Source organism: Manis pentadactyla, chromosome 14 (assembly GCF_030020395.1).
Source record: "Manis pentadactyla isolate mManPen7 chromosome 14, mManPen7.hap1, whole genome shotgun sequence".
NCBI lineage: Eukaryota > Metazoa > Chordata > Mammalia > Pholidota > Manidae > Manis > Manis pentadactyla.
This window is the reverse complement of record NC_080032.1, coordinates 79,148,239-79,174,407: the sequence shown is the minus strand read 5'-3', so window position 1 is coordinate 79,174,407 and position 26,169 is coordinate 79,148,239. Positions and strand designations below refer to the sequence as shown.

General features: G+C 36.0%; 1 protein-coding gene and 1 long non-coding RNA gene across 16 annotated transcripts in view; one reads left to right on the top strand and one right to left on the bottom strand.

The window, feature by feature from the left end:
* SOX5 (SRY-box transcription factor 5) overlaps positions 1 to 26,169 on the top strand; it is a 931,123-nt gene that overhangs the window by 444,306 nt on the left and 460,648 nt on the right. The window lies entirely within an intron of this gene.
* Positions 7,002 to 11,718, bottom strand: LOC130680717 (uncharacterized). The gene is made up of 2 exons (XR_008993784.1): positions 11,393 to 11,718; positions 7,002 to 11,120 (listed from the first exon to the last, which is right to left on the bottom strand). It is a non-coding gene; the product is annotated as an uncharacterized LOC130680717 (long non-coding RNA).

The window sequence follows — 26,169 nt, the reverse complement described above, 5'->3', positions numbered from 1 at the left end:
CATCTATGAAGCAAACTATATGTAATTACCACAGAGACATGAATAAGGGTCTATTCTATGATTTCTCAATTCTGACAGTTACCCATGGAAATATTGGTTGGAGAAGTGAGTGTGTGGGTGAATTCTTCAGAAAGGGTTGAAATTTGTTATAGCTACACATCTGGCAGTACTTAAGAATTATGAATGATTTCATGTTTCCATGGGCACATGGTACATTATAACACATTATGTAATATGCTGGTTGATAAAGCACTTTGTAATAGTATAACATTGTGTCTTTCTTCCCTCATTTGTAAGTCACTGTACACATTAATTCTCACAATATTGTTCCTCGAAGTTGTTGTTAGGATGTTTTTATTATCAGTAGTAGCACCGGTAACAACAGTAGATCAGACACAAAATAACTTGCCCAGGGCCACTCCACAAAGATTGGCAGCATCCAATCTCATAATTCTCTCAGTTTCCAAGCCTCAGAACATTTTTGAAGGAATTGCTAGCCTGGGTGTTTTGTTCATTTATTTTCTTATAACCTAGTGTGATGCTTCATATAAGCAGTAGAATTTTCCGCGGGTGGCCCACTGGCAAGCTCTAACTCTTCAGGGCCATGTCTTTAGAAAGCTGTCAGAAGGTCCCACCCTTCTACTGCCTACCACTTTTTCCTACAGAGAAACTACAGTTGAAGACCTCTGACCTATAATAATGGTATGAGTCTTTTTGACTTAATTGAAGATACAGTAATTCATTCCTGCATCAGTCTCTGTCACACAGGAACACCTAGAGCTACTGATATTGGACCAGTAGTCCAGTTAGTTTCATTTTCACAAATATCTACATTCTTCTTACATCACATAGCATTCCCTGACACAAACCACTAACACTGTTAGAGATCAACTTAGCTGAAACCAGAAAGAGAACTAAAGGGGAAACTGTTCTCAGACTTGATTCCACTCAGTGCTCATTAGCTCTGCAATTGAGGGCTTGGAAGAAAATATTTCAAAGTCAGAGGAGATTCTCTTTGATGAGGCAGGTCAGGTCAGATTCTTGTCCCTTTCTTACCGTTGTTGTACATCAGTTAGCCAACTATATTGTTAGGGTATGAGTGTGCCTCTTGGGCCTAGGAATCTATAATGTATAATTTCTGTGCTAATATGATGACACCATTTGTTGACAATTAGTTGATTCAACTATTTCAATACAGGTTTGTTTCTTGAATATATCTTCTCTTTTTTTGTCTCTCTCAAATTACGCTGTTAAAAAAGAACAAAACTCCCATTCCAACACAACAATTACTTGAAACCATTTTCCACAGAGCAAGAGAATACTTTTTATAGTAATGACTACTAGCAAGTCGTGTTTTAATGTTCATGTGATTGACGCAGTGGTTCTCAGCAGTTCCTCTGGAGCCATTCTTGCCTCTTACATTACAAGGCCTGTTCAAAGAAGGGAGCAGAAGAAAGTTTCTTTTCTGTCAAATTGATGCAGTGGGTATATGGCAACCATACAAACCTTAAGTGACTCATTTATTACTAGGGACCAAATTACTGACCTTAGGCTTTTGGGTGGCATGGAAGAAAGTGTTCAGAACCAGATTGCCTAGCATTTTGCAGGGCCTTATGTTTAGAGCTTTGTACAAAAGTTTCACTGACACTACAGTCATAGCGAACTAAAGTGGGGCCTTGGTTTTTATAAAATGTTATTTTTATCTTATTTCCTTTTCAGATAATTAAAGAATCTGGTATAATGGGAGTGTTTTGAATATGGATTTACTGTCAGTAAAACACAGGAGAGCTGTTTTCAGAGTAAGGTGGTCTTTAATGCCAGAATTTCAATATTTAAATGTCTCAGATTAGGCTATAAAGATAAAGATGAAATATAATACGCATAATTATATATATATATATTCAGTACCATAATATGCAATATATGTATATTAAGCACTGTATATATAATTGCAGAGAGTACTTCTCTAGCAAGTGATAATTTTAAACACCTTGAATGTTACAATAAAGTGGAACAGCATAGTTAGATTAATGCAATGTTTCCTGAGTCTCAGCTATAGACTATTCAAAAAGGAAATGCGTAGTTGGGATAGGACCATGGAAAGCCCCTTGACAGTATTTGATCCTCCCACCGGAAGTGGCTTCACCAGAGCCTTGTACATAACTATTTGAACTGCCTTTATTTATTTCTTTTTTTAAGGGGCTTATTACAGCAACCTGGTCAAGGCTCAAGATCACTTACTCTTTTCATGTGGTTAAACATAGTGTGGCCATTTCTGAACGGTAGCATCCAGACTGGCAGCCTAAAGGCTAAAAAAGCCTATATCTTTTAACAAACCTAAGACAATAACTGTTCCCTCTATATTTACAGGGTTTTTTTTTTCCTTTGCTAAAGTAATAACATTCAGTAAACAAGAAAGTGCTGCTAGCATTTTGGAGTTTTCAACAAATTCCTCAGTAAAGAAAATTTACTGTGTCCTGGTTGTATTTAGTGTAAAAAACAAGAGGAACATCCCAGAGACAAGTGATTTTTCTAGTTGGTTACCTACAGGGAGATGTATTGATTTCTATTGGCAGTACTCAGTTTCTGCCTACAGATGTACATTGTGTCCAGAGGTTCAGAAAACAGAGCTGTTAATTCTTTGTAAATAGTAGCATTGTATGAAAAGGTTTTGTTTTGTTTTGTTTTTTAACTGCAACTACAAAAAATATCGTACACATCGCTTGAAAATGAATTGACCTTTTGTTTCAATGAGGGTGGTGTGTTACTTGTTATGGAGTGACTCCATTTGCCCATGCAAATAAGCACAAAGCCAGGATATTATCAGGCAATGGCAAAATTAAGAGGTAGGTCAGATTTAATGGAAACATCTGTCATTAACCCTTTTACAGAAACTGCCTCAGGGAATCCTTGCAAATAAAAGCTCTGTGAAATTGTCTTACCTTGCTTTGCAGGACTGCAAAGGGATGGCAGTTGTAATGTACCAATTCTGCTTAGAGGATTTACTTTAAAGAAGGCTACAGTTTAGAAAATGGAAGAAAAAACAAGGCTTATTTTATGTATTCTTTTTACAAAGAAAATTAAGGGCTGTGGAACAATTAAAGCTACTGTTAATTTTTAGATTTTATACCAGCAGACTTATTCCCCTGCTGTTGGCCACATTATACCACCCCAGTGAGTGTCATCTTCTTAATACCCTCAAATCACAGCTGAAATATGTACATGCTATTTTCTGAAAAGGTAGAAAACACAAAATTAAAAAAAAAAATGTGTTATATCCATAGCAGCACATAGAAATATATTTTTGCCTATATCGTGCAGTGGAAATAAAGAAAAAGTTAATTTTATTAACTGAGCATTTATTGAAGATAATTCAATTGAAAGTTTAACAGTAATTTGGATGCCATTTATTTTTTGTTACTTAAATTATGAATTATTAATAACAAACACATATGAATTGGTTTGCATTTGCAGTGAAATTTAAAACGCAACTTTAAGTGATTCCAAGTCATTCAATAAGCTATATTTGAAAAGAGTTGCTTTTTTTAAATTTATATAAGTGAACACAAAAGTGTTGATAATATAATTTGCTAGTAGGAAAAGAGGGCAGGGGGAAATCCCTATCTCCGTAGGAAAAAAACAAAACAAAACAGTGTTTCTGCTGCTTTGGTTAAGTTCATTCACTATTGCCCTTAAAATTATTTTGTCCCTCCTTTTTCTTAATATTTTTATTTTCACATTTGCCTTCATTATAATTAATTCCTTCTTTATATGACCATTTGTGTTTTTTCTTTGTCTTCACACCATCCTAACGTCAATGTAGCACAGCTCTTTCTTTCTTTTACAATTTTGAAAGTAGGATGCACAGATTAAAATGCACCTCTTTTAACTACTTCTTCTAAATGAGGTTTTAAGCTTATCTAACTTAAAAGTACTGTAAAATGAATAGAGTAGTCATTTACTTTCTCTTTTTTTTTTGTACTTTATACAATATCTGACTCCCTTCCTTTAAAAAAGGCCCACAAAGGTTTATACAAGCAGCTGAACGATGAACCATTTTAATCCACACCTCACCTCCCTAAAACCATGGGAATGGACTAAATTGAATTATTCTGAATGTTCTTTGGATAGATTAAGGGAGTGTGGCAGGAAAGAGAACTAGAGCAACCATGAATATTCATCTGGTTTTTAAAAATACAGTATTCATTTTTTATTTTTCCAATTTATATATAATTTTTTTCAACATAAAATTTTGCTTGTAGTAATTGTTAAGCTGCAAATAATTTTTTTAAGTTGATATAGAGTATAATATTGGTTTTAGGAATACGGCATAGTGATTCAACAATTATATATGTCACAAAATACCATGATATGTGTGGTTACCAGCTGTCACCATACAATGATATTACAATATTATTAACAATATTCTCTATGCTGTGCTTTTCATCCCCATGATTTATTTTATAATTAGAAGCTGGTACCTCTTTATCCTCTTCCTCTATTTCACTCATATCCCCACCCACCTTTCCTACAGTAGCCATTAGTTTATCCTCCATGTTTGAGTCTATTTCTGTTTCGTTTGTGTGTTTTATTTTTATAGATTCTACATATAAGTGAAATCATAAGGCACTTGTCTTTCCACACGATTCATTTTTAAAATATTAAGCATTAATATGTTTGAAAACTACTGATGGACTTTAAAAAAAGCCAAGTGACCTCACACTTCAATTACAGAATCAAATGGATTTGAAATTATTTTCTGCCGTGTTTCAGAACATACCTATTAGCTTTATGCTGATCATGAATTAGCATTTTGTTTCAAAATGTGAATCTTCTTTGTTGTTTTTCTGTGCGTGTACTGTATGGATCCTTATCAGTGGGACTGCCTCTTTTAGACTGTGAGCTTCTTAAAGATTGGGAAAAGTCCGCCTGCACTGATGGTTGTAAAGCACTTATTTCAACAATATGCACAATTAGGTAACTAATTAGTGTGATTTTTTTTAATGACAAACGGTTTCAGTGATAGCTAATGCACTAACGCTTGAATTCAGTGTGCCACTCTCCTATGCGCAGGAGGACACAGCTTATGATCATTCAAAAAAGTTGCAGCACATATGACCCTAGACCTAATTAAAGATCGAGAACATTCTGTGCCATCTCCCACTCCCGAGTCATAGTGCTGTAGGCTCTTGGTCCCAGAGGCAAGTCTGACCTGCTTAGTTAATTGGTAAGTAATGCAGACTTCATGGAGTGCCAGCTACCGTCAAGCAGCTCATAGGAACATGGCATTTACCAATAAGATTTTGCCTTTTTACTCAGTTAAATAAACCAGGTTATCTCCTAGGTGTATTTATTTCACTTGTGCTTCCTCATAATATTCTTTGCATTTAATAGCTGTACAAGATGTTTTGGGGATACCGAAAATTGTCTGATATGTCTGTTGTGAAAGAAATATTACTTTTTTCATTTTTATCAGGTTTTAGTGATTCTCTTCTAAGAATCTTTTTGGTGATTAAATGCTCAGATCAAGACCTGTCAGTCAACAAACATCTTGTTCCTGGTTCACATGGGGAAAACGCTGTGCACTGAAAAGAGGGTATATGCTGTCATTCAGGGTGGTGAAGATTTTATCTATGATCTTTGCAACTTTTTGTCACAATGATAGAGCTGTGAAATCCCCTCTCTGATTTTTAATTTAAGATGAGACACTTTTCTTTTCCAAAGCCCATCCACTGTTGACCTATGGTAGCTTCAAGACGCCTATCAGTTAGCTGGACTGTTGGGAATCCTTGCCAAACTGTATCTCTCTTAGAAAATCTGGGAGTGGATCCTTGGCTTCAGTCAATAGGTGCCCCCTTAACTGAAGGAGTTACCTCAAGCAGAAGCGAAGGTATTCCTAACGGATGGCCCTGCTTGGAGCAAAGCTGGGTTCTTGGGTTGGAACGTTCTCCTGGTGCTGATTTTTCCCCCAAACAGAAACAGTTTATTGTCATGCTATCAAGATATTTAGTATGGTCTATTGGAATGATGCTTTTATTCTCATTTTTGAGAATTTCAATTTATTTGATTTCTTGAATATAGTCACATGGTTCAGAATTCAAAAAGTATAAAAATGTATACAACAAAAAATATATATCTTCCCTTCCCTTTCTTTATTTGTCCAATTTCCACTCCCCTCATTCCCTGAGGAATTACCAGTTGTAACGGGTAACTTGAATGTTTTGTTTTTTTTCAAATTTATTTTTCATTAAAGTAGAGTTGGTATACAATCTCATATGGGTTTCACATATACAACACAGTGGTTCAACAGTTATCCATATTATTCTATCGGTATATACCAGTTATTAAATCGTCACCCCACGAGTGCAGTTACTATGTGTCAATGTAGATTTGTATGTTCTTCTGGACTTCCTTTACTTGCTGATCCTTTTTGATAGATCATACCTATTCTTAGTCTCCTGATTTTTACATGTCCATGTTCACTTGACGCGCATAAAGTGTCTTACTATGAAGTGACATTTAACAATGTGCATGTTGAATCTGGGCACTTTTTGCTTGGCTTTGCATTCATCTTTCCACTTATGTTTTGAAGAGAAATTTCATATTTTCTTTGCTCTAATTGTGGTTGCCAGGATGGCTGAATGCCATTCCTGGAAGGGGTGTGTGTTAGAGTTGGCACAGACAGAACAACGGGCACAGGAAAAGGAAACCATTCCTCCGGCAAGAAGATTCATCTATTCATTATTTAAAAATTATTATTGTTACCATCATCAGCCACTTTTCGTGTGGGACCCATCTCCTGGGTCCCTTTTTATTTTTTTAATTTTTTAATTTAATTTTTTTTTTTGAGAGGGCATCTCTCATAGTTATTGATCAAATGGTTGTTAACAACAATAAAATTCTGTATAGGGGACTCAATGCACTATCATTAATCAACCCCAAGCCTAATTCTCAACAGTCTCCAATCTTCTGAAGCATAATGAACAAGTTCTTACATAGTGAATAAATTCTTACATGGTGAACAGTGCAAGAGGAGTCATATCACAGAAACTTTTGGTTTTGATCACGCATCATGAACTATAAACAATCAAGTCAGATAAGATTATTTGTTTGATTTTTATACTTGGGGGTCCCGTTTTAAACAAAGAACCAGGCACGCTCCTTGTAAGGCCCCTGTGGGCACACTGGGACTCTATCTGTTGTAAGATTATGATTTTGGTAGCCACATCTTTAACAAGGAGAAAATAGCCTAGTACAATGGCTTTCAATCTTACTCTGAGGACAGCGGTAGGCTTTTTGTAGGTGATCCTGAGGCCAGTTGGTGAGTGGCAGGGGAACATAACCCTAGGACTTCCACCTCTTTTAAAATTGTGCCCTAGAAGATTTCTATTGAAGAAATATTTTGATGGCTTTTTAAACGTTTGGAATCTACTACTTTAGATGAGTAAGTGCTTCAGCTGGAGTCAGGAAATCATATTCTTTTGTCTGGCTGTGCCTCATTTTCCATTCCATGTTGTATGGGATGCAGTAATCTGATGGGGACAAAGTGCAGCCCAGTTTGTAGAACTGATGTGGTTTTGGAAAAGTTGAGTGTAAATATATGTTACTTAATTGACTTACACTTTTCATGCACCAGAGAAAATTGCTACTTAGAGGAATTCAGTAGGCAATATTTTGTAAAGTTAAGGATCTCTTCATGAAGTGAATAATGCCCTATTTTATGTTGTCTAGGTTTGAGTTTTTTATTTATATTTTCTAACATGTATCAAATAAGAGAGAACACAGAAACACTGGCTTCTTAAATTACCTGAAAGGTATAACATTGAGGGATACAAATGTCAGTGGGGAGAAAGGAGGCAACAAAGGGCTGCAAGGAGTTTTACTTAACAAATATTTGTGGTGTCCAAGTTTTGTGGAGGTATAGGGGAGAAAATAGCAAAAAATGACGTGGTAATCATTTGGAGATGAGAGAATGGAGAATGATGATCCAGTTTACTGAAGAGTTTTATTGAGAGATTGCTGACTGCATAATAAGGGATTTGGAGACCCCTGTGTAACTTTCTGATGTTTATGTTTGGCTTACTGTTTGCTCACAAATTAGGGACAGGAAGGTATGTCAAAGTTAACAAGATCAAAACATCAGCTCTTTGTTAAAGTTGTTACTTTATATTTGGAAGTCAGTCCGTTGCATTTATGTAGCATCTGTTTAAAGCCAACATATTAAAGAATGACTATCACAACGTTTCACATGCCACTAGAATTTAATAAATGATTGCTGAATTCTACTAAATTACATTCAAATACATCCTTATAATTCTAATAGCACCAGTTGCCTTCAAATTAAATAGGTGGTAAAAGGGTTAATAATCAAAATGATGCAAAATTAGAAAACTCATATTTCAAGTTTAAATTACTATATTAACTATAGGTATCAAGACCATACTTAAAGATAATCAAGTACAGTTGATCACAGAAAAGATTCATACATTAAGTTAAATATTTAAAATATTTAAAATGAGCAACGTAATCTAGGCAGAGATTACCCACATAACACTATATATATACATACATACATACATACATACATGTATGTATTTTGTTGTTGTTTGTTTTTAAGTCTACTGCACTTAGACTCTAACAGGAAAAGTTGCAAGTCATGTGTAAAATTGTTAAATACGGTCTTCTGTTTACTTTGTTTGGTGACTAGTTTCTTGGTTCTCTCATTCCTCTTGAACCTTGATCTACATTCCCTGGGTAGGGTAAGTGGTGGGCTTCTGGGGATCCCACATGCTGAGGAGCAGGTAGAGGAAGGAGGCAGTAACGGGCTGAGAAATGCCAAGCGAAAAGTCAGGAGAGTCAAGCAAGAGTTATTGCCAGAGTCGAGCGGGGAGAGGAGATGAACAGGTGGTGCCTCATAGTCAGAAATGCTGGTGAGAAATTAAAAGAGGATGAGGCCAGAGAACAGACCAGTGGACTTGGAAGTTAAGTGGCTATTGGTGTCCTCTGAGAAAAGAGATTTTGTAAAAGGTAGGAGCAGAAGTATTTGCAGTGGGCTGAAAAATGTCCAGGAGATGAGTAAGAAGAGGCAGTAAACACGGCCTGGCTGGCAATGTGGTTGTTGGTGAAAAAGAGAAGGAAGTAAGAAATAAGGGAAGCTGAGTCAACAGAAGATGATTTGAGTATTTCACCACTCACTGTGCGTTTTATTGTGATTTGTGACAAATTAACTTCCTTAGAAGGCAGTTATCTTCTCTCCCTAACTTACGTTAAGCAGATCTGGAATGACACTTTCTTTCAAAGACTTTTTAACGATTTGCTTGAGTTCTCATTTTTTGTCTACTGTTCTACATGTAAAAAATTACTTAGATATTTTTGTGTTGAGCCAGCCTTCCATCCTTGCACTCAATACCATATGGTTATGGTGCAATTCCTGATTTTAGTCTAAGATCTACTTACTAGAATTTTGCTTCTTTATTTTCAAGTGAGTCTGGTCTATAATTGTGTGTGTGTGTGTGTGTGTGTGTGTGTACTATACTATATTGTTGCTTATAACTTAGTGTCAGGGTTGTGCTAACCTGTAAAAGAAATGTGAGTCTTTTAATCATTTTTATTTTTGTAAACAAGAAAAAAAAGTCTGTTCAACTCAGTTTTATTAGACCCAATATAAAACTGCCTGAGTCAGAAAAAAAAAGAAATCTACCTATGTCTGGCATTTTTTAGAGACAGATCTTTAATGAACTTTTCAGTTTCCTGCATGGTCATTGACTTATTTAGGCTTTCTATTTCTTCAGTCATTTGGTAATATTTCTTTAAGAAAGTTATTGTTAGAATGGGGGAAATGACTATATTGTAAGCTAAGGAGAAGGAACTAGTGGATGAGAAGGAATTTATGATAAAAATAGACAGAGGGATCATGTAATTGAGAGAACTAATTCTGGTGGGGGAATGATGGAATTAAGGATGTAATTGGAAGGGTCAGAAAGAAGCAGAGACATCTATCCTTCATCTGGAGAGAAGAAGGCAAGGATGTGCAAATACAGACTAAATTCAGAGGTGGAGGAAAACTGGTAATTGAAGGGGAAGGTAAAGGATGCTAACATTTATTCATTTATTCTCTGTCAGGGGCATCATGCAATGTCCAGCATCGTGTTATGTACAAATAGTCACACTTAATCTTCATACAACCCTATGAAGCAGGTTTTAGTCTCTCTGTTCTGTATCTACGACACAGAAAGTTTCAGCAGTTTGCCCTATCACTTCTGGAAATTGAAACTATTAGTATTTACTCAGTATAATTACAGAGCTTTCAAAGTATTTATTTTTGTTTCCTTTGATTAGACAGAGTATATGGAATACTAGGATATATATTTGTATTGGCGTATATTTATATAGTGCACAAGTGCAGATAGACCTCATGTGCATCTAAATATACAAATTAATAAGTTTAGCTATGTATTTATATAAATCATGTAAGCAAATTCGGCATCTGGGGATTGAACCTAGAGGGGACCTTCTCCAGATGGCAGTAATATCAGTAATAATGATACTGGCCCCATTTATTGAGCAACTATATGCTTGCTGATGCTTTGCATTTTTTATTTTTCAAATATCACCACAATCATAAAAGGTAGAACTGTTATCACCAGTTTTATAAATGAGCTAATTGGAGCTTGGAGAATTTCAGAAACTTGCATTGGGTCATATTGCTATAGTATATTGCTGAGCAAGCACTGAAACCTAACTTTAAAGAACTAAATCTCTGTGTACCAGCCACTGCCTCTTTTGTGATATTCACTTATTATCTGTCAAAATTGTTTGGGATGCCCTTTTCTTTTCACAGAAGCCACTCTACTGAATACCACTTACTTCCCTGATTCAACAGTGTGAATATTTGATCGTTACAGAGTTTTTTGTTATGACTCGACTAGGTAGGTATTCTTCGCCTATGATAGTCTATTTGAACAATCAAAATAAAATAAAACAGACCCTCACTTTTATTTTGCTGAAATGGCTCGCCCAGCACCATGAACAGGGTATACACTTAGCAGATGTTTGTTGACATTGCTTATGATCCTACAGGTAGCACATGCTTACTCAGCAGGACTGTAGAAACTCTACACCTGTTTATTTGTACAAAAATGAAAAAAAATGGAGCATTTAAAAAAAATCCTGTGACCATATGATTGGTGATGTTTCTACATGGTAGAAAATAATTCAATGTAGTCTTTAGAAAATTAACATATGAAGAAACTTCCAAGTTGTATGTAATGATCATACACAGTCACTTTCTTATCTACTACCTTTCTCATTCTCCCTTTCACTTTTATGCCTTAGAGCCCACAGCATGTGAAAGCATTGAAAGAAAATAAGAATCTTAAACTCATAAACATACCTGCTTACCATCTGGCAGGCATCCCAGCAGTCTGGTGATCTCCTTAGTTATCCAGCAGATAGTAGAAAAACAAGAGTCCTGTGAAGATTTCACATGTTGCCATATCCCTGCCAGATGGTGATTTCTAAAACATGGACAAATCTCACTGGCTCCACTTCCCTCCACAATCACAACAGAAACACTGCAGCCTTGGTGTTTAATTGGAAAGCAACTTCAACTGAGTAACTTTTAAGGTATAAACATCTAAAGGTTATCTGGATAAAATGTATCAATATCTCCAGGGAGCTGGTCCTTCACAAACTGGCTATTCTGTGTGTAGGCACTTCTAGGATTCTTATTCTGTGTGTAGGCACTTCTAGGATTCTCCCTTAAAAAAAACAAAAACAAAAAAACTATGGAGGGGGTTGGGAAATGTCAACATCATGGCACATTTGATTGCTACCTACTGATTCTTTTCCACAATACGATGTTTTCCTGTCATCTAATGATGAGTTGTGGGACTGAAAATTATATTGACAAATTGGACAGTTGGGCAACTTCACATTGAAACATGAGGAAATCAGTCTGCATAGAAGCAGGAATCCTACTCCCTAAGTGTTAATAAAACAGTAACTACTTGTAAAATAATACTTCCTCACTACTTCAGTTGTTCTTTGTGGTTGTCTACACAGTTACTCAAATCAGTGGTCAGTTCAGATGAAAAATGTCTAACAAGTGGTTAGTTTTGGGTGAATAAACTACCAGTTTGTGGTTCTAAGTTTTTCAACATAGTCTCCAAGTATAGTTGGCCAGAGGGGGATATCTTTCAACTCTCCCAGTGATCATAAAGGCACCTGGATCTAGCAGACCAAAGCTTTGCTGATACTGAGGGAAAATGAAGGAACATAACCAACTCTGCTTCACTTTGCAGGAGCTCCATTTGCTTAGTGGTGTCTTCTCACCATAGGGATGTGCTGTCTATCTCTTCTTGATGACATGGGTGCAAAGGTTTTACAGAACTTTTTTCTTTTTAATGAAAGCTTTATTAAGATATATTTAATATCTTCTTCCAGTTGAAGAGTATAATCCAGCTATATGTAGTACATTTGCAGAATTCTGAAAGCATTACCATAATCAACTTCAGAACTTTTTCATCATCCAAGAAAGAAATTCCATGCTCATTAACAGAAACTCCTCATTTCTCCCTCCATGTCACAGCCTCAGGCAACCGCTAACTTGCTTTACGTTTCTATTGCATTGCCTGCTCTGGACATTTAAATTAAGTGGAATCATGTAATATGTGGTCTTCCATGACTGGCGTCTTTCACTTTGATCAGAATGTTTTCAAGGTTCATCCATGTTGTATGTCAATACTTCATGTCTTTTTATTGCCAAATAATATTTTATTGTATGGATATGCCACATTTTATTTATTCATCTATCAGGGTTATTTCTACTTTTTGTGGAAATGTGGCTATGAACTTCATTTCTCTCGGGTATATATCTAGGAGTGAGATTGTTGGATTGGTTAGTAACTCTACTTTTAAACTTTGAGGAACACAAGGACCGTTTTTATTTGCAACTCCTTATTTTGTACAGGTCAGTGACACAGTTGGACCCTGTACACACTGAATTTTCTGTAATCTAGCATTTGAATTCATATTTCAAAATAATAAACAGATATGAGTTTTAGAATTAGACACCCCTAAATTTTAATCCCAACTTACCACTTATGATCTTGGGCATATTACTTAGTATATATATTTCATTCCATCACCTTTAAAGGTATAGAGATAGACTTAAGGAAAAGCTTTTGGGGATGATTTAGAGGTTCAGGTGAGGACCTTCTTAGCTGATTTATAGGCTCATGGATAAACAAAATACATTTTTAATGTTTGCTCTTTAGGACTATATTTAGAATTTAATAATCAGAAAACATTAAAAACAAAGTATACAAATAATTATTTCTTGTAACTTTTAAGAACTTAGTGTTGAAAATGAGACTATTGGAATTCTTATGCAGTTGTCTTACCAGTTCGTTTCGACACCCATTCTGTCTTCTTGAAGGAAAGAATTCAATCAAGACTCATTCTTAGAACAGTATTAAAGAGGCAGGAGATTATTAAGCAAAGCAAAAGTACACTCTCAAGAAGGGTGGAGAATGGGCTGTCTGCAAACCAGAAACAGCCCTGCTATTAGGGTTACAGTTGGGTTTTATTGTTTCCTTTAAAATGGTAGAAAGTCCCTCCCTGTGTCTTATGTCATTTGATTGACATGTTGATTGACAGTTTCAGGTTATATAACCTTTTTCCTAAGTGCAGGTACTTACCGTAAGCATGCAAGTGAAGCCCACTTGGCTGGAAGCCAAAAAACTGCAATGCAAATTTATTATAATTATGGTATAATGAACCCCAAGGTAACTCCAGGTAACCTCCTGGGTCTCAGTGCATCTGTAGCCAACCTATGTTGGGGTCTGGAAGCCCCACTGGGCTTTCTACATCTTGTTTGACCATAATAAGGCAGAAGTCTGAACCATGAACAGGAGGGGTTTGGGGTGTGTTCTGCCATCTAGTGACAAGAAGGTGGGTGGAGAGGGGGAACCTTGTCCAGGACAGGGTGGACCCACTCAAGTCTGCCTGACAGTTGTGTCTCCCACATTTTAGTGTTTGGGGGATCATTCCACATGGAGGCCATCTTGTAAGGAACTGAAAGAAACAGGGAGTATGATTCTGAAGAATAATTTCTTTTTTTTGTTTTAGCTGAGATATAGTTGAAATATAACATCGTGTAAATTTAAGTTGTACTGAGGAATAATTTCTAGTTAGAGTTTCAAGGTGAGGTACATACATAAAGAAACAAATCACTTCTGATTTACAGATACTGGGCCCTTACCCAGCCCAGTCTGGTGATGTCCATTTAGTTCCACAGAGATGAGTAGGTCTTCCTAAAGGAGGTGTTATATGTCATAAACATCTAAAGTCTTTAAGATGTCATTAGGTTGGCCTCCTGACTTCGGCATAAATCATAGCAAAAGGGATTTCATCATCTTCTCCACGAATGGAAGACCCATGTGAAATAAATAATTTTCTGCATGCAGAATCTGGCCTTATATGGAACCTCAATCCTTTTTGCCTTCTTTAAAGTCCATTTTCATGAAATCCATTTTCCTGAGGCAAAAATATTATTAAATAGTATGACAATCTGATAAAAGAACAGGAAAATATATATCAGGATCAGCCAGTTTTCTTTCTGTCTCCCAATCTTTTAAATGATCCCAGAGAGGTTCAGCTCAGCGTAAATGGTGTGACCAGTGAAACTGAGATGTTTTCTTTCACCCTGCCTTTGGGTGGCCATCCTGTTGACCCTTTGAAACTCTAGAGGTATTTGAAGAAACCAAGAAAAGTTTTATTCACACCTCCAAAGGGGAAAAAAAGGAAGGAAAGGAAAAATGTGAGTGGGTTAGGAGATGGGCTTCAGATGTGTTCTTGTTTATAACACTTCAATTCAGATGAAAATTTAAGCCATTTTTAGGGCTTCAGATTCCAAGTGTAGGTTTCAGTTAACAAGTTTAACTTTTTAAAATAATGAATTTGACATTATTACTTGTATGAACAATCACAGTTCTATATATTTTCTGTCAAACCAAAGAGGAATATTTGAATTCCAATAATTATTCCAATTAAAGTTATTCAAAACACACTACAATTATATCATAGATATTAATAAGCTTTGTAAACCCTTCTCCCAGACAACTCATGCTTTCTTTTAAAACTAAATTTGAATTTCAAGCCTAGATTACTTCATAGTGTCATTTTAAATTGATAACATCTGGAAGGGGAAAAAAAAAATACCCTTTTAGCTCTTCAGAACCGATTCCATTTCAAGCCCGCCTGAAAATTTAGACCTGCTGCGAGTGTAGCTTTTGCATCACTACTTTTTTTTCCCCTCTCTGCCCACTCCTCCCTCTGGTTATATTCTCCTTCCCTGCCCTTAAATATGTCTATTACCCTCAGGTTTTGACCTTGGGCAGACGCTGAGCACAAAGTCATGTTATTTAGAGTGAAGTAACACCAGTAGTCAGGAAGGAACAATGTAGTTCAAGCCAGATAAAATAAATCTCTCATTTCCTGTCAAGGGACTGAGCCAAAAGCAATGACGAGAGACAGAGGGGGCAAACCGCGCAACTCCGAGCACAGACGCTTGGGACAGACGCAACCGCAGGCCTCCTTTGAATACAGACAACAAAACCCAACACAGCAGAGTGACAGGAGACGCAGAATAGCTATGGAAGAAACCAACACTTCTAAAGCAGAGGGGAATCTGCGCACCTCCCTGGCCACAGAAAAGACTTTTTGAATTGCTTGAGTAGAGCATCCGAACGGCAGGACTGAAACGTGGGAGCGATGCCCCTGTATAGACCCAGAGTTTGATAAACTTGGAAACCTGGAGCTGCCGCTCTTGACCAGATCAGCTTTAGAAAGAAAACCATACCATGTTGATTTCTAGGTAAATGGCTGCAGAGTGGAATTTGCAAATAGTCATGGGAAGGAACTTCCGTATTCAGTTTAACAGACTTACAAAGCAGTGATGACTGTCCGCACCTGTAAGAAAGTTGTCTTCTAAATGACTGTTGATTTGTTAAACACCAATAGAGTGCCTGCTATGTACAGGTGCTGTTTAAAGTTATTTCAAATATTTAATCCCTTTAAATCCTTAAAATCACCCTAAGAGGAGGCATTGTTGTACTCGAATAATTGAAAAGCCCTGAGGCCCTGAGCGGTGAAGTGATTTAAAGTCACGTGGCTCATGAGGGACAGATCCTCCCATCTGATTCTGAGCAGTAAGGTCCAGAGTCCAATGCCTTAATTACTATGCTTTGCTGAATACATGGCCACACTCCATGCCGTACTAGCACGGCATTTGACTAATCTTTGTTGTTTGCAAGTCCTGCTCATATTCTTTTGAAATCCACTGTTTGTTTCAGAACACAATGAGACTTCTGAATACTCAATATCAGATCCAAAAGAAATATAAAAAATAGTGACAGCATGCTGCATTCATTAACAATGCTGGTATTTCAGTTTTGGCCAAAGCTCATCAAAGATGGTAAGGAATGGAGAGTTGGTTCATTCGTTCCTTCGTTCGTTCGTTCATTTGTTCATTCATTCATTCATTCATTCATTCATTCAACAAATTCTCATCATTGAGTGCTTCTTACATGCTTGGCACTGTGGTGGGTGTTAGAATAGCCTCCTAGCTGACGCATAAGTCAATTAAGAATGCAGTTTAGGTTTAATTTGTTGCAGGATATACTGTGTAGAAATCCTCACAAACACAGCAAAATTCCCAAAGGCATACACTAGTTTATATTTGAAGATAGTCAAGAGTGTTTTGTAACTCAGTTGGATGAAAAATCACTTAACCTTTCGAATAAAACACTTAGAAGTTATCACTGGAAGATGGGAGCATTCTTTAAGACTGCACACCCGAAGACTCTGACCATGTTGTGCCATAGTGACAATGGACATCATACTTTTTCTAGAGTGAGAGCAGTCTCATTGTGAGAATGTTTCTAAGAAGCAACAAAATAGTAATAATTTGCAGTCTTCTGTGTTCCTCCTTGCACCTCCCAGACTCGAAAAAGTAGCAGTACTGTGGCTTTTAGTGGATAGTGTGTATAATTCTATTGTTGCACACAATATATTACACTTATCTATTATATGCAACAGTATTATACTTAACTCATAAACTGAGCTTCCTGAGTTGGGTGTTAAGTTCTTCATCTTTGTGTTCGGGTACCTGTCATTGGCATATAGAATCACTAGTGTATGATTGTTAAATGAATGGACTAATGTATTTTGCACATATACACAAATCAGAAACATGCATATACGTCATTATTTGTGTAAGATTATGCAAATAATGCATGGTCAAAGGCAGATTGCACTATTAAAGACAATGATTATTTATTTTTATGAAATAACAGTTATGATACAATAGATACTTTCTTTGAATGCTTACTGCAGAAGGCCTACTAACACCTGATTCTGTGTGTTCAGTTTGGATTATTTGTTTAATCCTTACCTAAATTTATGAAGCATGTATATTCTTTGTTACAGGGTCAAACTGAGGATGACCATAAATGATGGACCCTTTTACTTTTAAATATTATGTAATTAAATTTATTCTGTTACTAATGGGAAAGACCCAAGAAAATAAATAAATGTGTGTGTGTGTGTGTGTGTGATTCTCTCCCCCTTCTAAGAAAGAATAAGTAGTCTAGTTCAACAGGCAACTGTAGTTCACATTTATATTTTTGAGAGCAATTCCATACAATTTTCCATATCCATAAAGATCAGCAAAGATTTTGTTTGTGCAGTGTATGATTGCATGAGAAAACTTGCATGTGGTTAAGACATGAAAAATGTGGAAATGCCACATAATGGACTTGAAGGATCCATGCCTTAACCCCTGGAGATGTTCAGTAAGAAAATTTAATAGGACATACATGGGTGGAGCAGGAGATGGTTTCAGCTCACTCCTGTTTTAATTTGAATTAAAAAGATACCCTTTAAAAACTTTGAACTTTATCTTAAGAGACAGGCACTTATTTATATTTACTGTATGTTTACTAATCTGTTCGCATATGCCTACACAAAATACAAACGATTTGAACAAAATGAGAAAATTAAGTTACACCTTCAGATATTTTCTTTCCTGATTCTCTTCATACTCATACATAGGAGTGCCCAGTAAATACTAGCTAGTCTTTTGCTTTCTGATATTTATTGACCTTCTTACCTCTCTGCTTTGTCTTCTGTTGACAGAAAATGAGACTTTTGCTTAATCTAACCCAGGATGTTTCCTTTAAACAAAACAATTACTTCCTTTCTACAGGAAATTTATGAACCAGAAAGTCTGTGAAGACAATTCATCTCTTCTTTAGGTAGTTTGCAGCACAGAGTGAACCTAAGGTCAGCTCAGGCTCTGGTGAGGAGCAATATCAATTATTTTTATATGCCCAAACATTGGGTTATTTGTTCCAACCTCTCCTCTAGTAATATTCATATTTATTAGACAACAATTAAACTTTGGTTAAATACTAGATAGCACATTCTTTGAGAAACATGTTTGTTGAAGATTCTGCCTGCTTCTCAAAAGCAGAAGATGAATTCACTGAGAAACAAGAAATTACAAATTGCAGGATTGGGTTGTAGTCATGAGTGAAAGATGAAGCTCAAATAAAAAATATTCCCTGTATGGACCAAAGATGACAATGAAAAAAAACTTATAAACTAGTCTATTTCTTTACCATTCTTCAGAAGGAAACTCCCAGTGAAATAAAATATCATGATCAAAATAATTAAAAAGAAGTGATTTTTTTTTGCAATATACAACTAAACTATAGAATTCATTGCTGTTGGCTATCATTGAAGCAAATGGCATAGTATCTTTTTTTAAAAAGTGTAAGTTATTTTGTGGATATGGAGAACATAGTAATTATATTATCAATAGAAATTATAAGGGATTTCAGTCAGTCACACTTCTGAATAGATCAATAGCTTGGTCAGTAAGAAATATTTACATATTTTGTTAGCATTGTACACTTGATATATTATTGAACTCTAGGTTCTACTGTGAACTATTGAGCAATATTCAAGACAGATTCCAGAGTAGGACAAATATTGTACAATCTGTTTTATTACTTCCTTGTATGCATGATACTATAAAGTACATACTGATAATATTATGCATAAAAATTAATGCATAATTACTAGAACTGACAATAATACCATGGCTTCCTAAAAGTTGTGTTCTTTGTTTATATGTCTTGTGTGTACCTTTAGTACTCTTTTTTTGTAATATTATGTTTATCCAGGTCTATATCAACTTTTTCCATGATATTTGAAGACATATTAAAAAGGGTTCAATGCAGTATTGGTTAAGCACCTTAAAATTCTGTTAAGGGGTCAGTACTGTGTCTACATCAACTTTTTGCATATATATATATATATGCAGTCCTTAGTCAAAGGAACTGCAAATATTTTAATATTCTCATAAAATTCTTATAACTGACAATATTTCTGAAGCCCCAAATTGATTCCTCTCCCTGCCCTCTGAATCCAAGAATTTGTCATTTTTCTTTTACATATCTCTAGTAGGTAGTTTTGTTGAACATGTAATTTCAGTATCCTTATCTTGACAAACACTTTTAATGTTTAGGATAAAGGGACTGAAAGTGTACACACACTTAAGATTGGTTTCACTTATTAACAAGTACTGGTGAGCCTTATGATATACAAAAACCTTTATGGGATTCAGAAGATAGAGGAAACCCCCTTTCCCTTCACAGGACCATCAAAACTGTTATTTGGGATTGTTCATCTCTAGTATCTCTGGTCCCTTTGTCGATAAGTAAGTTTCCCTAGATATCCAGATTCTCTAGTTTAAGAAATACTAATACATTTTTATTACTGTAAAGAGGGAGTATTCTTTAATTTAGAATTATATTTAATTTATTAAATGCTTGGGAGTTCTTTATAAAGATTTTTCCCCCTAATCATAAGGTATTCCAAACAATTAAAGGATTCTTTAATAAGAATAGTTTAGCTTCCTACAGGATTGAGCCACTCCCAATTGCGCACAACAGGCAAATGATGTTTCTGGATTCAATGAATGGCTTCTCCTGGTTAAGTTTTTAAGTTAATATGTTTAATACATTATTCTCCTTATATTTATGTCAGTAAAAGTATAAAAGACTTCAAAGGAGTAGGGGAAATTAATGTTTATATGGTAGGATTTGGATCAAATTTTCATTGATCTGAAAATGCTGAGGTTATTCTACCATTACTTTATCTAGAAAAATATCTTACTATTTCTGCAACCATTTGGGCCTTAATTACCGTGAATGTATATATTTTCCCTTTCATTACTAGATGCGAACCATTTCAGATTTGTTAGTGTGCAAGTGAGAATATTTTATGTTTAACTGACTTCTCTAGTTGCCACAGTATTGCAGAGGTATATTTTTTGGTGGTGTTTCTCTAATCAATGAATTCAAGAATAGCCCTTTGCATCTGACTCCCGTCATGTTATCTATCCAATGTTGACATTAGTAAGACCTTGAACAGTCAACACACACAATATACTTTAAAGTTTTAAAAGCTATTTGTTTTGGCTTGTTTTAGTCTAGCAATTGAGCAATTGAGAAATTATTTAGTCATAGCCCGTCTTACTTAAACACAGGAAAAACCATCAAATCATCATCTCTTTTTGAATCTCTCTGTTTTTTCGGGAGGCTTCATTACTTCTGGGGATGAGAGTGACTCATGTGTTGGGAAAACTCACAGTTTCCATGATTGCTCACATTTTTTAACTTTAATGTTTACCATTAGAAATGATATTTTATCCTGCCAGGGATCGGGGAAAAAGGAAGAATTTCCTGAAGTCTCTTTCCTAATAAAACTATTTTGGTTAGTCTATGGTATGAGTACAGGTAATTCTTCTCATTTTAATTCTAGGAATGAGAAGAAATTACCACAAACTGGTTCTTAAAAGCAGTGATAATTGTGAGAATAAGAGTTTATAATTTTTAATTAGGATGTCCACATAAAAATCAACTTAGATGAGCCTGATGCGATACACATCTGTAAACAGAACTAACGGATTGTAAATATTGAAGGAAGTATTACTACTTAGAAGACTCAGAAATAGTGGACAAACTGATTTCCATTCACTCTCTCTCCCATACCACTCAAGAGAGAATGGTACAAAGTTAAATTATTTTTGATTGGACTTCAAATCTAAATTATGGAATTCCCTGCTTTGGGTAGTGAACAAAAACATCTGTTTTCTTTATCTTCCTCTGTTTGATTTGTATTGGACTCTGGCTGGATCTCTTTTCACTCTTTTGAAAAAATACAAAGCAAAGTGGGGGTTGAAGTTCCCATTATATCAACACGCCTCAAGAATGTGGCGATATTCCCTTGTGTAATTAATTTGTTTCACAAAGGGAAGAGCCCTCCTTAGGATTTTTGGAGCTGACACTGGAACTCCCCAGGCCCAGTCCCATGTCACAGGACTGTGGCGAAATCCTGAGCTGTGGATCCCTGGGAATCACGGTAGTGGTTCCCTCTTGACCCCTGCTTTCTCGGGTTGGTATTGTCGCTACTCCAGAAGGAAACAGGAAAGCCTGGGGGGAATGGATATTCATGACCACTGAATTCCACATCCCTACCACTGAGAGGTTCCTGGGACCTCAAGGCACATGTTTTGCTCTGGAGAAAGGTTTATTTGGTGGCGTTTCTCTTTTCTTCTGGTAATTTTGGTAGGGTTTTGCTTCTGCTTCTGGAAACTGTGATGAAGGCTCTATAAGCATTAAGAAAATATATAAGATGGTTTTATGATATTTTAAAAATTCATTTCTTCTCTTTTCTCCTTTTGTATCTCTTTTTTGGGGAAGCAGGAATGAGTGGCTTCAGAAAGAATCCTAAAAATATATACAGCATCATGCATGACTCTTTATGCATATTTTTTTGTTGTTGAATTTAGGTTACTACTTTTATCAGTGTTCTCTGTAAAAAGGTACAGTAGACCCAGTAATAGTACCATTAAATGTGCATGTAAATCTGTAGCGCAAAGTGCCACCAAAGTACAAAAGTAACATTGGAAATTGCTAGACAGACACCAATTAGTCTCTATTTTGAGGAAATATTTTACTAAAAATGAATAAATAATTCTTGTAACTAGAGATATGTACAAGTGCACATTTATGAGATGGAACATCTTTTCATAACATTTTATATTTAACTTTTGGAATAGAAATAAGTTTGACTGGAATATTTTGAACTTTTTAAGCTAAATATCACTTAAATGATACATTTCTTTATACACTTCTCACTGCATTTTATATTTGCCAGCCTCCTTGACACTCTCCCCAGTAACTATGATCATATATTGACAATTTTTAAGTCACTGTGGGGACCAGGTGGCTCTCTTTCTTAGCTTACTTAGCTCTTTTAGCTGTAGTTGATTCATGGCAAGTTTATACCCTGATTCACAGAATTATTGATTAAAGTCATGCAATGTTGTTACCATCTATAAATGGAAATTCCTCTTGTGCTGTCAATAACAAGGCCAAGAAACAGGCTTCATGATGGTTAATTTCTAGGTATCAACCTATCTGCTTTATCAGGCTTCACTATATTTCTATATATCTGCTATATATCTGCTCTATGTATGTGTGTATATGTTATTTATTTGAATTGTCTTAAGTGCATACTTGAATAGTGTTCAAGGGTCAAAGAGAGTTCAAATGATAGAAAAATGGTTTGTTATTTTCTGCCTTCCCTTCCCCCTTTGCTAATGCTAACTGATGAAGAGTGCAGGCAGTGTCCTTCAATTTAAAGAGACAACCTTGTTCATTTGGAAGGTGTGAATGCCATTCTTGTGAAACACTGTAAATAGTAATTCACAAAAGGGTGACTTTTTTATTGCTTTTACATTGATAACACGCCATGTGAAGACTTACAGTTATTCTGCTGAATTTAGAGAGATAAGAATGGAATGTATGTGTAAATTTAAACATCTGTACATACAATAATATAATCCTTTATTATCAGGAAGTCAGATCCTTTTCTGTTTACCAATATTGAACAAATTTTGAGGTTGTTACTCAGTATGTGAATGTTCTTTTACTTTACTGTTTTTCCTCCCACCACCTTCTTGAAACATTGAGAGGACTAGGACCATAATATAAAAGCACTGAATCTACAATTTATAGAAGAGAATTTGAATCACATCTAGCCGTCTCACTTGCCACAGCAGTATCAGAGCTCAGAGCAGACATTAGCAACATGAGGACTGAGAGTTGATATCAACCAAAATGGGGACCCAGCTTACTGTGCTCCACATTTGTATACAGCTTATTATTCAGCTTAATAAAAACATAAAGGCGATTGGTGATCATAAAAATTACAGATGAATTCAATTCTAAAGAGACACACCAGAGCAATCCAACTCAGTCACCTCCACCATGTTAACTTATTTGGTGAGGGAGAGTAGAAGCCTTTGAAAGTTTGAATGCCAGAAGCTGTTAAGGAAGAGAACTGTTGGAATGTTTAATAGCATGAATTGTCATGGCACATGGCCTTACTCCTCCTTTAAGTCTCAGGAGACAGTGACTCATTGGGTTGTCATTAACTGTCATTATTGCTAGTAAAGTCAACTTCCTATTCGTAAAAGAAAAAAAAAATAATGGCGAAAAACACATCATTCTATAAAACAGTGTTTGTGTTGCTAACTAATTTATTCTATATTTTGAAGTCTACTGGCAGTTTTAAATGTATGGATGTCAATATTTTCATCACTACAGTTAAAGCCTTTTAAGAAAAATTCTGTGTGTGTGTGTGTGTAATTTTCCTTTCACAAGGGTTCTCCTGGTATGGGGGAAAAATCACCTTACAAAAGATCTGTGGAGGGTTTTTGTTTTTGTTTTAATTTGATCATTTCTGAGAGGGACAGAAGTCAATTTGGAATGATTACCACCTAGAGATGGAAGCAAATAGCAGGCCAGGTTAGGGCGATACTTTCTCCAGTCTGAGGATTTGGCACTGTATAGTTAAACCATTCATATTTTGTTAGGGGAAAGCAGTACGGTAAATAGTTGTAGCAATTTTAATTTACATAAAGTTTAAATAGTTGCAGTTACAGATAGTGAGGAAGATGCTTTTCTTTGTTCTATTAAGTAATTATTTGCATGTCAGAGCCAGATAAGTTGAAGGATGGTCATTTATTTTTTTAACCTAATATGCTTATTGCATTTAATTTATGGTCACTATTCCTGGATGTGGTATCATTAGTTCTGGTTTCTGATCAAAGAAGAAAACACATTCCCATTGCTTTCTTCTATGCTCTTTATTGCTGTACTTTTTTGTCTTAGGGATCTACTTGGTTTGACTTACACATTGTAGGAGGTTCAAGAGATCTATTAGGGAAATTTTATTTCTGATTTTGAATTCTTATTTGTAAATATTTATTTGTAACTGTTAACACAGGGCTTCTTGTGGCAACCACGTGTATATTAGTAGACGATAGACTGAAATACAAAGTGTGGGTGTTATCACGGTAATCACTTATTGAGTAAAGGCATATACGAAGGCCAGAGTTGGAGCAATTAAAAAGTAGATGACTTTAGGATAAGATATAGGTATAAGTTGCCAAAAATAATTAGGTCAACTTTTCTTCCTTCAGAGTCACTTAGAATCTTCTCCGAAAAGGCTTTTACTACTATCATGTAGTATTTATTGGGAATTCATAAATTTTTGGGAATGGGGTAAAAAAGCACTGAAAAGAAATAACCATAATTTCAGTCAGAAATGTAAAACAGGATTTGGGATACTTTGAGCTTACATTGTCAGGAGACAGTGGGGTTTAGCATTCTGTTTCACGTGGAGACCCACAGTTAATATGGTCCTTGTTGAAACTTAAAACAGCTCTGTCAGTAGGTTGACTGAGAAGGGGAGAAGGGGCCTAGAGAATCAGAAGCGTGCTTTTTCAAGACAACCTAATTGTATACAGTACACTTGCTTCCGCGGTTTCTTCTAATCCATCAAATAGTAAAACACACAAATTTATTCTATTAAAGTAGATGAAATTGTTAGGTAAGCATGACACAGGACCAGAAGGGGAAACGGCATCTGTTTAACAATTCTCTGTTGTCCAAAGGACCATAGAAGTATGGGTGCCTGCCTGTCACATTGAATGAAGTTGGGTAAAATGCCTCTGTAGAGAAAAGCAAGGAGGGGACACTGAAGGGATTTGCTTACACCTTGTTCAAAAATATCTCCTGAAGTGATGGTGGTGAGGGTCCCAGGGGCAGGGGAGAATTCGGTTTTGTGGGTGAAAGAGTTACTGGTTCTCTCTCACCCCCACCTCTGTCTTGTACTTTGGTACTGGCCAGGAAAGCTGAACGGCAGTCGGAACTAACTGTAACTCACTCAGGGAAGTCTTCATTAGCGCTACCACACATGGTTACCAGATGTGCTGAGAGGCGAGGGACAGGACGGGCGAGGCATCCAGAGGGAGGGGAGCAACAAGTGCTTCCCTGGAAAACTCAATAAAACAAGTGCTTCCCTTGAAAACTCAATAAAACAAGTGCTTCCCTTGAAAACTCAATGATCTGCCTTTTGTTTCCAAGTGTATTGTGTTAGAGAAATGAGAGAGAAAGGAGTTTGGGAAGATGAAATGCCTCTGATTCACTCATTATCTAGAAGCTAAATGGAATCACTTTCTGTGGGCTGTCAATGAGTTGGAAATGTTTCACTTTCTCCATCAAGTAAATGAAAATGACCTGGATTATCAAACTGTCATGCCTTTCTAACGGCTGAGGTCATAATCCTAATTTGGGGTCTTTGAATAGAGACTGGACTTACAAAGTATGTAAATGATGTGAAAAACTGTTGTCATCAGATTATGAATCCTAGCTAACTCCCACTGAAACTCTCACTAACGTCTCCTGACCACGTAAGCTCAAAGTATCCCAATAAATACTATATAATAGCAGGACAAGGTTCTCATCTATTCCTGATCCTGCCCGAATTGGGTGAAGCATGGGGGTGTCATCATATCTTCATCTATGTAACTGCGCTACCGTTACCAGTAAAGGACACTGATCGCAGATCCTTGAGATTAAATATTGTATTTGTACTATTTACAGGTAAATTCCCTGGAAATCTGGATTTATTCATACTCACTCTGTTCCACAAGAAATTAAGTAGAGTCATAGAATTTCTATTCTT